Below are 15,630 nucleotides of genomic sequence, written 5' to 3' on the forward strand. Positions count from 1 at the left end.
GTGATAAGTTCAAGTGGTTGTAACAAATCAGCTAAGTAGTACAGGAGAAGATTAAAAACCGTAGCTTTATTTCTTTGATGGCATGGTCTAAAAAATAATCAAAAATTATCACATTAATATTATTCCCTAGTTATTGTGGACTGCTCAGGTCCACAATCTCCCAAATGAATGGATGGTGAAGGCTAAATAAAAGACACAAATGCAATGATTTTAGAGCTCCAGGAGGCTCAAAACACTCTCACAGAATTTGAGCTTTTCTGGGTGATCCATATTTATTTAGTTATCAAAACAAGGTGAGGAATAGTGAAGAAAGGCAGGACTCTGTCTTGAATGGCAGGGCCATCCAGGACCTTGGAAGTCTGATCAAAGGCTTCTCCAAATAAGACAGTGACTCACAAGTAAACATGGAAAGCCAATTGGTTAATTTAAGTCCTGCTCAGAGCTGCTTCGTAGTGGTCTCCATCAAAGAAGCAGATGTAAAGAAGAATGAGGTAAAACATTATGGGGAAAGATTTGTGTTGAAGAGGTAAATGAAGAAGACAGACCCAAAACAAAACATACAGGTACAGGTAGAGGTAGCAAAGTGGGCAATCACAGATGCTTTTCAGCTGTAGGGAGCAGTGTGGGTGGCTACTGCATAAAGTTTTTGCCAGAAAGTGGTGTCAGACAAAGCAGTAAAATCAGGTCATAAACAGCTTTTGAAGCCTTATAGATCAGGCAAATGAGTTTGACTTTACTGGGTAGAAAAGGAAGATTAAAGTTTTACATACAGAAATGGTATAAATAGTAATGCTATGAAAATTAATCTGCTTATGGATTGAAGATGGTATACTTTGGTGAAGAGAAATTCCAAATCAAAGAAATATGTTAGGAGACCATTTCAGAGACCTAAGTAAAAAGAAAAAAAAAAAAAAAAAACTTAAACTAATGATGGAAATGGAGTGCCATCAAAGGGAGCTGGTGACAGAATATCTGGTTTCACTTCCTTTGTATTTTATTCATTCCCAAATGGAGAATGGAACACTAATACTGACCTGTTATTGATGCACATTTTTACCAATCAAATGCTAGGATTTATTATACCAGACAGTGCATTAAGTTTCCAGATGAAGTAAGAACACAAGTTCTTGCCTTTGAAAGGACAATGACAATGAGGTAAAAAGAGCAACCACCTATCCTGAGTGAGTCAAGGATCTTCAAGAATCAGCTACCCTGAACTGATCCTTGAAGAATAAGTCATGCTATGGATCAAACCGTGTTCTCCCCAACATTCATGTTACAACTCTAATTTTCCCAATGTGGCTGTAATTGGTGATGGGAATTATAGGAAGTAATTAAGATTAAACAGCCCATAAGGGTGGCATTACAACTCAATAAGATTGCTGTTTTTTAAGAAGACAATCATTCTCCCCACCCCTACACTCTCTCCATATGTGCAGAAGAAAGATTATTCAAGGGCACAGTGAGAAGGTGGCTGAGTACATGAGTTCAAGCCAGGTATAACCTGATCTATGACTTCCTACCTTTCAAAACTATGAGGAATAAATTTCTTCTGCTTAAGTTGTCCAGCCTATGTATGGTATCTTAGGTAGTCTGAGTTGACAAGTGTAAGTTAGAAAGTTTGTTAGGCAGAAGTATATATTGTAAAGAGAGAAGTGTGTGTGTGTGTGTGTGTGTGTGTGTGTGTGTGTGTGTATGAGAGAGAATGAATGAATGAATGAATGAATGAATGAATGAAAACTATTAACAAAACATCGTGTATTTTAAGACTCTTAAGTAACTTAGTAGGGCTAAAATCATGGTGGATTTGGACAAATAAGAATATGCAGGAGGACAATGACAAGGGGCCACACTACCCACACTAAAGTGTTGAGACTTTATTTTGAAAAAGAAGTGAGACTAATTAAGATTTAAGCAGGACAATGTTATGATCAAAAGGTGTCTTAGAAAGAAAAATTCAACAAGAGTGTGAAGGACAGATGAGGGGAGACTCAGACTGGAATCAAGTAGCTTGTTCTGGGAAATTTATCAATCACCCAGACAAACTCAAATGAGAAATCAGGGTAGTAGAAGTAGCAGTCAACATGAGGTGATATTTAGGAGGAAGAATTATCACTTAAGAAGTATCCAAAGTACCTGCTAACCAGATAGAACAAATACCTTTTAACATGTAGGCCACCCTCAATCACTTGAAGTTAACTGGAATTTCCCAAAATACTGACTTGAATATATGGGGCCAGACCCACATTCAAGGGTAAAAAGGGATATATCAATTCTGATCTTTAAACAGTTAGTCCAACCAAACATAGCAGCTACAGCCTTTGAGGCTGATGTGATCCTCTCCAGAGATTCTGCATTGGTCCCAATTCCACATGCACAGTCCTACTCAGCACAGAGCCTGCAGTCTGGACACAAGTGTCTACTTCATGTATGTCCCTTGATTTTTCTCTTCTGGTTCCTTCCCTTCCTCTCCTTCCCTTTTCCCCTTTTTCCATCTTTGTTTCCTCCTCTTCTCTCCCTCCCTTTCTTCTCTTGTCTCTTCCTTGCCTACTTGGCTTTATGATCATGTTTTGCCTGAGAGCATGATTGATAGCATTTCCTTATATTTTTATAGTTTTTCTAAATACTTTGTGGCTTTAAGTATTTCCTTTCAATTTCTTGCTTGATTTTTGCACCATGATACAAAATGGAGCAACCACTTTTATAATTATTGAAAAGGAAACCCTGTAAGGCCACACAATAAATTCCTAACTAATACAGGGAAAGCATCATGCCACATATTCATTGGTTCCTATTTAGTTCTGCCCGGCAAAATTTATGAATGATTATTATGGGAGCCAAGCTCTATCCAGTCAGAGTTCTCCCACAATGGATATTCCTACACCACCAGCACTGGGAAGTCAGTTAGGTGAGATATTTCATAAAAGCTTCTAGGAAACAGTTGAATGTCTGCAAAAGTGCCCTAATCCTTTGGTGGGATCAGTCATAGGAAATGCTAAGTACCCTCTTATCTCAAGGGTCCCCCAACAAGCCAGAGATAATTTATTTCTCCCCTTTGCCCTACAATATGCACAATGCTTCAAGCCATGTATTTGTACATACGTTTTTCTTGAGTCACTGACCTACTAGCTCTTCACATTAAGACCTAGCTCACCATCCATCATACTGTGATTACCTTGATAGTTTGTATGAATGAATGAATGAGTGAATGAATGAACAAATGTATGAAATTACAGCTCTGCTATATGATGCTTTCTTTGGGATACAATGGGAACCTGCAAGCAAAAGTTTAGTTTGCTGACTACACTGCTTTCTTTCCTTCCTCTGAAGTATAGGTTGAATGACACAAGGACTGGTTGTTACCATCGAACTTAGTAAAGGACATATTAGGGCCAAAAGTAAAGGGGCTCTTGATGTTTGGCTCTTCTTTGATTTGGAGACGAACAGGAACAGTTCTTGTAAAAAATTTAATTATCTGGACTCATTAAGGATATAAATTACACCCTGAGATATCTCTATTTCAAAAATGTTTAGCGTCACAGGTTTCCACTTATCACACAGGAAGTTTGCAAACCTTTAAGCACCCTCTTTGGTCTGAAAGAATTGCTTTCCTACCAAAGGACACTGACTTTTTCTAGAATAACTTAAAAAGGGGAAAGTCCATCCCCACACTTAGGCCAATGTTTATAAAGGTCATCAAGCTCAGAAAAGCTCCTGCAGCAGAGAGGATGGTGCTTGGTACAGTATTCCCCCTTATCTGTGGTTTAGTTTTCATAGTTTCAGTTACACACAGTCGACCACAATCAGAAAATATTTATTTTGACTGTTTCAAAACATAAAGACCACATTCATATAACTTTCATTATAGTGTGTGGTTATAACTATTCTATTTTAGTATTAATTACTGTTGTGGATCTCTTACTGTACCTAATTTATAAATTACAGTTTGCCATGGGTGTGTGTGCATGTGTATGTGTTATTTATATACAGGGCTCAGCACTATCCAGCATCTAAGACATCTACTGAAGGATCTTGGAATATATCCTCCCCAAATAAGGAAAGACTCATGATAAAACTTTACCACGGATACCTTCAGCTATGTCTCAATCCAAGAATTTAGAATGTGGAGCAAGAGGCTAGTGGATGCACACAAGACACCTTCCTTGGAAGCAGTTTCCTTCCACAATGAGCACAATCAAATACAGTATTTAACTTACAACACTCTGCAGGGCTGGGGAGAAATGATGTTATAATTCCCTAAGACAGAACTGAAGTAGGCAGGAAGCCAGCATGGTAGAGAATACAAATAAGATCACTGTGTGTTGGAGCCCCAGGAGATCAGGGAGGGATATGAATTACAAAAAAATTTTGGCTTAATTCACAAATATCTCCCCATGAGGCAGCTCTGAGACACTTGCACAACTAGTGAAGGGGAAGAGGAAATAAAAAGCAACTTTCACAGAAATTCACAGTGAGTTACTTGATCTTGCTTAATTTCAGTCTGTTTCTTTAGAACTGTTTTCCATAAATGAAGATCCTGCATCTAAGAAATATGCACACAAAGATCCATCTTCTGAGAGCTTGGAGGTCTCCCTGATCTACACCAAAGGCCAGGAAAACACAAATGGAGAAAATAACCCTCACTAAAGGTCTGATTTCCATCTGTGCTTCATATCCAGCAAAATGCATGTTCACAAGATCCCAAGGACCAATACTGTATACTGACATCTGCATACAGAGCCACACTTCGGCTTCTCATTCATACATTTTAGTCACTCCTTGCACTAAAAAATATTATGGCTTTACATGCTTTTATTGACACAGGGTTGACATCAATGTGAGACCTCAAATGGCATGCCAACAACAGATCATTCAGAATACAAAATTACCAGCTAAAGTCCTTAAAACCAACGAGCAAAGATTCAACAAAACAGAATTCTAGAATGAGAAAGAGCTTTAAGAAATCATCCAGGTCAGCATACGGCATGTTTCAAAAATAGCGCCCAAACTAGTTGCAATAGCGTGTGACTGTCATACTGGCACTCTGGGAGACTGAGGCAGGAGAACTGCAAATTCCAGCCCAGCCTGGGCAACTTGAGTCCCTGTCTCAAAATTTTTTTAAAAAACTGCTAGGGATATAGCTCAGTGAGAAGGCCCTAAGTTCAGTCCTTAATACCACAAAAAAGAAAGAATAAAAAAGAAAAAAGTGCTTGAAAGATGGATATTTGTGTAATGGCAACAGTCCTTTATAGAGTGAACTTAAAAGAAAGTGATTTTCTTTGCTACTGAGCTTAAGGTGAATGCATGTCTGTCTGTAGATAAGCATAACTTCAGAAAGTTTATACAATTAAGATTTTCCAACCCTCTTAAACTGCCCTTGTTACAAACTTGAATTTACAGCAATTAATTCTCTTCTTTTGACTTCATACAGAAGAGTGTAACAGTTACTCAAACAGAAGAGCCTTTTTAATGCCTTTTCTTTTTTATTTTTATTTAAAAGAAAAAGTTTGCTATAAATGGGTCCACATATCTGTAGGAAAATACTAAGGGGACATACTTTACATGATCATAGGATAATAAAGGCAAAGAGAATTTTGTACAGGACATGGGAAATGGATTGCCAAGAAATTATGTGAAACATCTCTGTCTCTTAAATTTAGGAAAATATCAAACAGAACATCTCTATGGAGATATCAAACTCTTTAAAGAAGAATCAAAGTAAAATCTCATGAATTTGGGTCATACTAATTCAGAATAAAAGATAATTCAAACCAAAAAGTTAAATTTACTTTTATACTGACAATTCTCTTTTAAAATTCAGTACCAGCAGAAAATGGGAAAATTGATTTCAGCACTTCAGCAGCACTGACTTACCTACAAATGAATATCATATTATAATTTTTGTACATTTATGGAAAAATGCATGAAATTGGTCAATATCAGTAATTTGTTAGCTCCAAATATAGTATGTAGGGGAGCAGAGAAATGAGTCTCAGGCAGACCAGATTCTAACACTTCGTGGGCCATTCACTTACTGTGGAAAGTTGGGAGAATCACTCTCTCTCCAAGTCTCTGTGGCTTCTCTGTAAAAGGCCACCTTACTTATATTCCACACAAGGATGAGAGCCCTTCTGAGCCCTCTGCCCTTCAGCTCCTGATGCAAGCTTTGTGTGAGTAACTAAAGCGTATTTCTTTTAAATCTCTTCTCTAGTTCAAATTTCATACTAGCTCAGATTTACCTTCCTACTGATTAATTACAATGAGTAATACTTTCTTGTACGACACAAACATCTTTCAGGCTACAATCTGAAACATATGTTGACCAGAGAAATATGTTCATCCTCAGTGCTCTGAGCGCAGACTAGAAACCAAACAACGTTTGAGAATGACAGTGTGCATTCTTCTCATGTTTCTTTCTGTGTCAGTGTCTGCCACTTGGAACCTAGCAGTCTCAACACTCATAGAAGGATGCTGCTTGTTATTACTACTGGTCTGTCCCTCTTGCTATTTCATAACCAACTTGTAATATATACCTGGTGTTATAGTTTAAATATGAAATATCACCCCAAAAATTCATGTATTGAGGGTTTAGACCCAATATACACTGGTAGGGCTTTTGGAAGGTGACTGGACCACGGGCTGGAGAAATTCATCAGTGATTTAATGCATGATGAGTTCATAGCCGAACATGTGATTAGCAGGTAGATGAAGGAGGTGGTTCATGAGGGCATGACCTACAAGGGTGGATTCTTAACCCTGCCTCTTGCCCTGCTCTATGCTTCCTGGCTGCCATGAGCTGGGCAGATTTACTCCATCAAACCCTTCCACTGTGATGTTTCTTCTATAGAGCCGGATGCCCATGGACTAAAACCTATGAGATCACAACCACAATAAACCTTTCCATGTATCTCAGCGATTTCTCACAGCTATGGAAGGCTAATATACTAGAGAAACTTCTTAGTGACTCAGCTCTTAGATAAATAACTCAAGTGAAACCTTATGCTTAAAAATCTCATACCACTAAGACATACTGTAGGTTAGACCGTGTTTCTTATCCTCATTCAAAACTGGATGCCATAAAATTGCTGTGATTTCTCAGGGAGGAGAACCTCTTCATCTAATGACTTAAGATGTGAATAGAAAAAAGAAGAAAATAATATGGGATTTAAGTCACCCAAAATGCTTCTGGAATCAAGTTACTAAATAAATTTGTTCACGGCATGGCTTGGGGATAAACCTTCATCTCTCTGTGCATCACCTTCTTTAGCTATAAGGTAGCACACTTATCCCCAATTCACAATGACATTGTAGGGAGTAAATGAAGTAATGAATAAAATCATATTTTACACATTACTTGGCACAAAGGAAATATTTGTAAAGGGTACTTTTTTCATATGGAAATCCAAAACTGCAAGGAATATAAAATTATCCACCTTTACTTATCAGTATACAAGGAATGAGTCTCAACTAAGGCCTTTGTAAGCAGAACAACATTTTCTACAAATTTTCATTTTTATAAAAAAAATACTTGTAAAGCACAGGGTTAAGAAAGCAAGGTTCTGCACTGTTTTTACCCCTGGGTGTTGCTTTCATCCCTTCAGCTTGGTGTCTGCCCCCTAAAATCTTGCCTTGGTGTCCCCCACTGTGTCTGGCAGTCTTCTCATGTAGTGTGTCCATGTGACTATCTGTTGATCCAAATTTATCCTAAAATTCTTCTGTCTATCAAGATTTAGATTTTTAGATAACATGTTACTTAGATACAGAACAGTAAGTTCCCATGATCCAAGATGGGGCAGGAGATCAGAGACTGAACAAGGAAAATACTTGACATCTATGAATTCTAACTGTGGTATTTATGTTTCCTGTTAGAATATCTTCTAACTATAGCATTTATGTTCTTCTGTAAAATACACTTGTCCCCAAACCAGAAAAAAGGATAGTATTCTGAAGGCATACTAGAGGTTTCCTGTCTGGTCTCCTTGACTCTCAGTGTGCACTCCATTTGCCGGTGATAAAAAGGCTAACACTAAATTACTACAGAATTCTGAGCAACCGACCACTTTACAGAGTCATGCAACCCATATCTTCCCTTGGCCTTTCAAGTACCCACTTCTGCGGAAAAAGCTTCTGCCCTCAGCCAAACAAGTACCCGTTCTTTTTCAAGTACCATCAAAACTCATATTAATGAAATTTTGATGATATTTGAAGGCTATTCATTGATTCAGTATAGATTTGTTTCACTGTCACATGCCAGGCAATGTTCTAGGGGATGCAGATGATGGCAATGTGAACAAAACACACCCTGCCACAACACACACCCACAACATACACCTCCCTCTTATACTGTACATTTTAGAAGAGAGGGACAAATGGTAAACAAAAAATACACAATGATTGATAGTGAGAAGAGTTTAAAGAAAAAAATAGGAAAGAGGAACTGAGAGAGTAGAGGGTAAGTGAGTTCTTGAAAATGACAAGGTCACAGGAAAAAATAGTGACAAATCTGGCCCTCTGTACATATGGTGACCCCATCAAGGTTATAGTAATTATTATTATTATTTCCATTAACAATCTATTAAGGAAGTGTACCAAATAAACTAGCATACAAAGACTAAACAGAAGGTAGGATAACAATAATAATTAACACATATTGATCAACAGGCATCCTACCAAACAATTCCACATGTTATCCTATTAATCCTCTCAATCTAAGAAGGAACTAATTTTCTCTTTTAACTGATAAGCGTATGGAAATAGCACATTCAAGTCATTGGTCTGAAGTCGCGAAATTAGTGACGGTGATAGATTTGACTACAAGTCCCAAGCTCTTAATACTAAATGTCCCTTTGCCACAAGCTTACTAACATTATTTCACAGATTTAAATATCTCCAATACAAGGAATTTTTTATTTTCTATAAGATTGTACCTATGTTTGATATTTGACATGTAGAGATATTTACTATGTAAATTTACTAAATTGAAATCCATAACTTCTCTCCCAATATACTTGTACATGAGTCTTTCTGGAGAGCAAGCACACACTATTCCATAGCTCTGAGCTCTTCCCTAAGCTTCTGTGTTTCAAACAAAGAAGTGGTCATAATTTATGAAGATGAGATAAGGTAAACCTGCAAAGTGACTGAAGAGTGAGCTCAAGAGGAAAGAAACATAGTACCGATGAGACCAAGTCATTCATTGGCCAAGATTTGGGAGGACTGTAAGCCAAGTTTTTCCTATGTTCCTTGAGCATCCTTAAGCCTAGACTGCAACTCACAGACAAGAACCAGGAAAGACTGAGTAACAAAAGTATGGGGGCTGACACGACAGTTCACCCCTCCACAGTGAAAAAAAACAAAGCTAAACCCTCAAATTGTGTGCTATGCCCAGGCAATTTAACTGCATTTTAATTATTTATGTCTTGCTTTATTCCAGAAATGATAAGCTAAACTAGATGTGGAAGAGAGAAACGAAAGAAGAAAAATATGGAAAACACCAAAAAATTGACACGGGAATGGAGTTAATACAGAAATATATAACACACACCATAAAGACCTCTATGGTCACAGAGAGTATGAGGTGGGGTACAGATTTAGCTTGAAACTGTCTGACAGCCAATAGAAGAGGAAAACCCAACCAGTGATATAATCCACAGAATCCAGAAGATAAAATGTCACTAGTCTTCATGTCAAAGGAACTGGTATTCAACAATGCCCCCACTTCCCACAAAACAATCTCTTCCAAATGTGATAAGAGTTGGAAGAGGACTGAGCTCCTCTGCACAAAAGGGAGCCGAGGTTAAGTAGAAAGAACATGAGCTTTTCCTCTACTGATGGTCCTGATCATTCTAAGAACAAAGGACACCATGTTTGTATAGTGCCAGGTAGAATCTGACCCATGATAGCCATTATTATGCAGAGGAAGATAGGATAGAAATGGAGTGGAGGAAGTGTAGGTGGAAGAGGAACAAGAAAATTAATGAAGTGATCTTGACATCTCTGTTCCTCACCCCTAAAATTGAGAAAACATTGTTGATTTCACAGGTTTAATGGGACAATTCAGTGAGATAATAGGGAAACATGCATTTTCAAAATGGGTACGATAGCTAAGCCACTGTTCCGTGATGGTGATTGCAGAACACACGTGACTGGCACTTCTTGAAGACATTCTCTCTGTGACAATGAAGAAAGCAAAATCTTCCATCCTTTGCACTCTGTCGTGTGGATATATTTATTCTCTGTTATCTAAAGGTCTTCCTTTCCACCTTCAGCCAGTCTTCCACTGGCATCCTTCATCTGGAGCCAGCTGCCCATCATACAGGGCCCAGCCCATCCCCCAGCACCTCTTCCCTTCCCTTTCTGACCAACTAGTCTCCATCAACCAGATGGTCCCTGACATAGAATGCTTTGACTTGTGATTTTTCTATTTTATGATGGTACAAAAGCAGTATGCACTCACTAAAAACCATATTGAACTGAATTTTGATCTCTTCCCAAATTAGCAATATGCAGTGTGGTCCTCCGTCCTGATGCTTGGCGATGGCAGCTAGCCACAGTCCCAGGTCAACCTCATGATAATAAAGATGAATACTGACACTCCACAGCATACTGTGTTGCTAATCCAGGATGCTCAGTAAGTTAGGTTTACTCAGTGCATTTAAGGGTAGTATTTTCAACCAAGGATAACCCCACTGTAAGTTAAGGAGCATCTATATTCCAAAACTGCCCTCTTTGTCTCTAGTAACAACATTGATAATACTCAGTGTTCTTGTCCAGACCTTGTCACTGGTCTGTAAATTTTTTGAAGGCAGAGACATGTGCCACTTTTTGTGCTGTACATGTAGGCTAGTACCAGTATTTAGAAGGAACTCCATGAACAATAAAAGTAGACTCTTAAGTACTGTGATGCTTAACTGATGACCATTCTTGCCTGAACTGAAGATGTAACATCAACACCTTCAACGGGAATTAACAAAGGCTAGAAATTATTTTTAAACTTATGCTCATTCAAGTTGCAAAGCCAAATTCCAGAAAGCTTCCCAACATAAAAACATTCATTTAGATCTAAACTTTTCTCATCTAAGCGCACTTGGACACATGCAAATAAATCATTTCAACAAACATTTATCTTGAGCTGAGTTTTTCTTCTAAGCTTTTTACAACTTTGTATAGTTCAAAAGAAATGTAATCTTCATATTATTCCTTCATTTGTTCATAAATCATTAATATGTTGTTTTGAATGAACTTTTTAAGATGAAAAAAAACACCCTCTCATTTAAGTTGTTGAAAGCAGCTTTTTTTCTTAAATATGGAGGTTATTTTTTACAGAAGAGAAACATAAATATACTTAAATACTATTGCTTCCTAATCTATACTGTTTGAAATATTTGACTAAATACATGTCTATTATTTATCTATATTTTCAGGGTGTACCTGTAATTGCAGTGAGCTATTGAAAGCCATTCAGCTAGTGAGATATCAGAACCTTCAGACAGTTTTTCAGCAAATAATGAAAGGGCATTGAATGTTTTGGTCATCTATAACAAGAAAGAGCTGTAGAATGAAAAAATAAAATTATTTGGTCTGCTCAGTGCAGCTAACACCTAACATATGACCTTTCTTCTCAGCTTTATAAATATCTTTTGCATCACAAATGGTGCCAGAATTGAATAGAGAGCCTTTAAAACAAGGCAGTGTGTAGACAATAGCTATTATCCTCGAGGACTCATCTAACTGGCTGTCAGCCAACCTTACATGTGGATACTCCTAGAAAGATAAAATATGACAGTTAATTGGTGTATGTGAAAAGAGTAAAATATCTTAAACAAAATATAGCTCATGCCAATCAAATGCTAGAGAAAGTATTTTCTCAGGAAGTCATATTGACCATATCAGACACAAGGAATCAGAATGTCTGAAATAACAGTAATGATATATTTCCTCTGGGCATGCGCTCTCTCTCTCTCTCTCTCTCTCTCTCTCTCTCTCTCTCTCTCTCTTCTCTCTCTCTCTCTGCTTCCCTCCCTACCTTTTTTCTCCTTTTCTCTTCTTTTACTGATTACTAGCTATGAACATATGCCACTCCTTCAAATACAATCAATCTGCAAGTATCCCCAAATCACTGTAATTAATACATAACAGATCTGATCTAATACATTTGTACAATAAATTCCCACATTATGTTACCTCAAATCATGTTAAACTGATCTATCTCACAGGGACATAATCTGTCAAAGATTTTAGTGGTCAAATGATTTGACTTAGGAGTTTTGTAACTATGAAGCTGTGACTTGTCCCCTGTCACATGATAATGGTTATAAGCAAAACTAGATGTGGAATTCAGATATCCTGACCCTTTCCCAGGGCTCTGTCAACTCAGCATGGTTGGATTTCTGCCTCTATGCGCATGAATCACTAGCAGGGGAGCAAAGTTGCTGCTCTGAAGAAGCCTGCTTTGAAGCCTACATGCATATACTCACTTCTTGCTAAATATTTTCTATAGTTTGCTCAGTTAAGGAACAATTTATGATGTTCCTAAACTCACTCAAAGCAAGTATAGTAAAGTATTATCAGAATGGGAGGTATAGTGGTAGAATTTCTAGAAGCAAAATAAAATACTGTTACCTAAAAGTTTGTCAACCAAACTATAAAGAGAAAGAACTAAGGTACAGTCAGAAGAATTCAAACAGTGAGCTCCCTCAGAGTATGACAGCGCACATCACAGGTTTAGGGAAGAAAATCAGTAGAGCAAGGATCTAGAAAATGAATGGTGGGAGGAAATTATAAAGATCAGAGTAGAAATTAATGCAGTGAAGGCTAAGAAACAATACAAACAATTAATGAATTGAATAGTTGGTTCTTTGAAAGAATAAATAAAATTGATAAACACCTAACCAACCTTACCAAAAAAAGAAAGAAAAACCTCAAACTCATGCAATAAAGAATGAAACAAGAGAAGTCACTACAGATCCTGTGGAAATTCAGAATATCATCAATACCTACTTCAAAAATCTTTATTCTTACAGGATGGAAAACACAGAAGAAATAGACAGATTCCTAGAAACATATGAATTACCAAAGCTGAATCAAGAAGATATAAAAATTCTGAAAAACCCAATATCAATCAATGAAATAAAAATGTAATTAAAAACTTACCAACAAAGAAAAGCTCAGGTCCTAATGAATTCACAGCTGAAATCTGCAAGAAATTTAGAAAACATTTAACACCAATACTCTCCAAACTCTGATGAAATTGAAAGGGAAACAATTCTCCCTAAATCATTCCTGGAGGCATGTATTACCATAATACCAAAACCAGGCAAAGACCCAACCAAAACAGAGAACTATACACCAATCTCCCTAATGAAAATAGACGTAAAAATCCTCAATAAAGCACTAGCAAACAGAATGCAGCAAATCATCAAGAAGGCTATACACCACTACTAAGTGAGATTCACTGCAGGAATGCAGGGATAGTTCAATATGCACAAATCAATAAATATAATACACCATATCAACAGAGCAAGAGACAAAAACCACATGATCCTCTCAACAGATGTAGAAGAAGCTTTTGATAAAATTCAAAGCTCATTGATGATAAAACCCCTACAGAAAATTGGTATAGAAGGTCTTTGCCTCAGTCTAATAAAAGTCATTTATGACAAACCAACAGCCAACATACTAAATGGACAAAAGCTGAAAGCTGTCATGTAAAATCAGGAACAAGACAAGGATATCCAATTTCACCACTGCACTCCTATTCAATATCATTCTGGAAACATTATCCAGAGCAATTAGACAAGAAACAGAAATAAAAGAACTAAGGATAGTAAAGGAAAAGTGAAATTATCATTATTCATAGATGACATGATACTCTACATAGAAGATCCTAAAAACTCCACCAAAAGCCTTCTAGATTTAATGATCAAATTCAGTAGCATAGCTGGATACAAAGTCAATACTCTAAAATCAATAGCATTCCTATACACTAAAAACTCAGAGTGAAATTAGGGCAACCACACTTTCACAATAGCATCCAAAAAGTTGACTGAAATACTTAGGAATCAATCTAATAAAGAAAGTAAAAGATCTGTACATTGAAAATTATACTACTCCCAAAAAAAGATATCAAAGAGGATTTCAGAAAATTTCTTTACTCATTTCAATATTGTGAAAATGGCCATACTCCCAAAATTATTATACAGATTTAATGCAATCCCAATCAAAATACCATTAGCATACCCCACAGATCTAGAGAAAACATTCTTAAAATTCATTTGGAATCAGAAGAGACTTAGAATAGCAAATCCTGGGCAACAAAGGCAAGGCAGGAGGCATCACAATCCCAGACTTGAAATTATACTACAAAACTACTGTGATAAAACAGCATGGGACTAGAAAAAAATAGACCAGAAGATCAAAGATTAGAAGATGTAGACACAACTACAAACACACTCAGCCACCTTATCTTTGGCAAAGGAGACAAACATGTTCCCTGGAAGAAAGAAAGCCTCTTTAGCAAATGGTGCTTGAAAAACTGACTTTCCACATGCTGAAAACTACAACCACACCCATGTCTATCACCATGCACTAAACTAAAGTCAAAATAGATCAAAGATTTAAATATTAAAATAGAAACACTAAATCTACTGGAAGAGAAAGTAGGTAGAACTCTTGAAGACATAGCAGTAGGCAGAGAGTTCATGAACAGAAATCAAACTGCATGGGAAATACTTTAAAGAATCAACAACTAGAACCTCATCTTATTGAAAAGTTTTTACACATCAAAAGAAATTACCATCAGTGTGAAAAGAAAACCCACAAATTGGGAAAAAATTTTAGCCAACAATTCCTCAGACAAGGAACTTCTATCTACAATATATAATGCATTTAAAAAATCAGGCCTCCAAAATTGAAACGCCCAATCCAAAAATGCACATCTGAGATAAATACAAACTTCTCAAATAAAAAAATACAAATGGAAACTGATACATGATAAATTGTTCAATATCACTGGTCATTCAAGAAATGCAAATCAAAGAATGGCTATCATCAAGAAATCAACCCATAACAAAGGCTGGAGGGCTGTTTGAAAAAAGGAACCCTTCTCCACTGTTGGTGGGAGTGTAGACTGGTGCAACCACTGTGGAAATCAGTGTGGAGATTCCTCAAAAACCTAGGATTACAGGTCACATTTGACCCAGCTATTCCCCTTCTGGATATTTTTCCAGAAGAACTGAAAACATTATACCACAGCAATATATGTACACCCATGTTTATAGCAGCACAATTTGTAATAGTTAAATCTTGGAAACTACCCAAATGCCCACTAACTGAGGAATGGATAAAAAAAGATGTGGTCTTTTTATACAAGGGAGTACTACTCAGCTATAAAGAAAGATAAACTCAAGGCTTTTATAAATAAATTGGTGCAACTAGAGACCATACTCATAAGTGAAATAAATCAGACTTGCATGTGTAAACAACATATTATCTACCTAGTGTAAGAAACTGAAAGAGTAAATAAGATCCAAAAGGTACAATAGGTATTGTGAGAGGGAAATAAACTGCTCAGAAGAAAAAAACAACTAGGATGGGGGAAAGGAGAAAAGAAGGAAGGGGAAATATATATAT

The 15,630-nt window shown here is 36.9% G+C and overlaps 2 long non-coding RNA genes across 2 annotated transcripts in view; one reads left to right on the forward strand and one right to left on the reverse strand.

Moving 5' to 3' along the window:
- Positions 1-11,109, forward strand: part of LOC102016686 — a 73,323-nt gene extending 62,214 nt beyond the window's left edge. Inside the window, exon 6 of the long non-coding RNA XR_260013.1 lies at positions 9,434-11,109. This is a non-coding gene — a long non-coding RNA (uncharacterized LOC102016686). The remainder of the gene's footprint in view (positions 1-9,433) is intronic.
- The window catches only part of LOC106147890, an 89,897-nt gene that overhangs the window by 49,744 nt on the left and 24,523 nt on the right, over positions 1-15,630 (reverse strand). The window lies entirely within an intron of this gene.

This window comes from Chinchilla lanigera, unplaced genomic scaffold (assembly GCF_000276665.1).
Source record: "Chinchilla lanigera isolate Chin_1 unplaced genomic scaffold, ChiLan1.0 scaffold00011, whole genome shotgun sequence".
In the NCBI taxonomy this organism is placed as follows: Eukaryota; Metazoa; Chordata; class Mammalia; order Rodentia; family Chinchillidae; genus Chinchilla; species Chinchilla lanigera.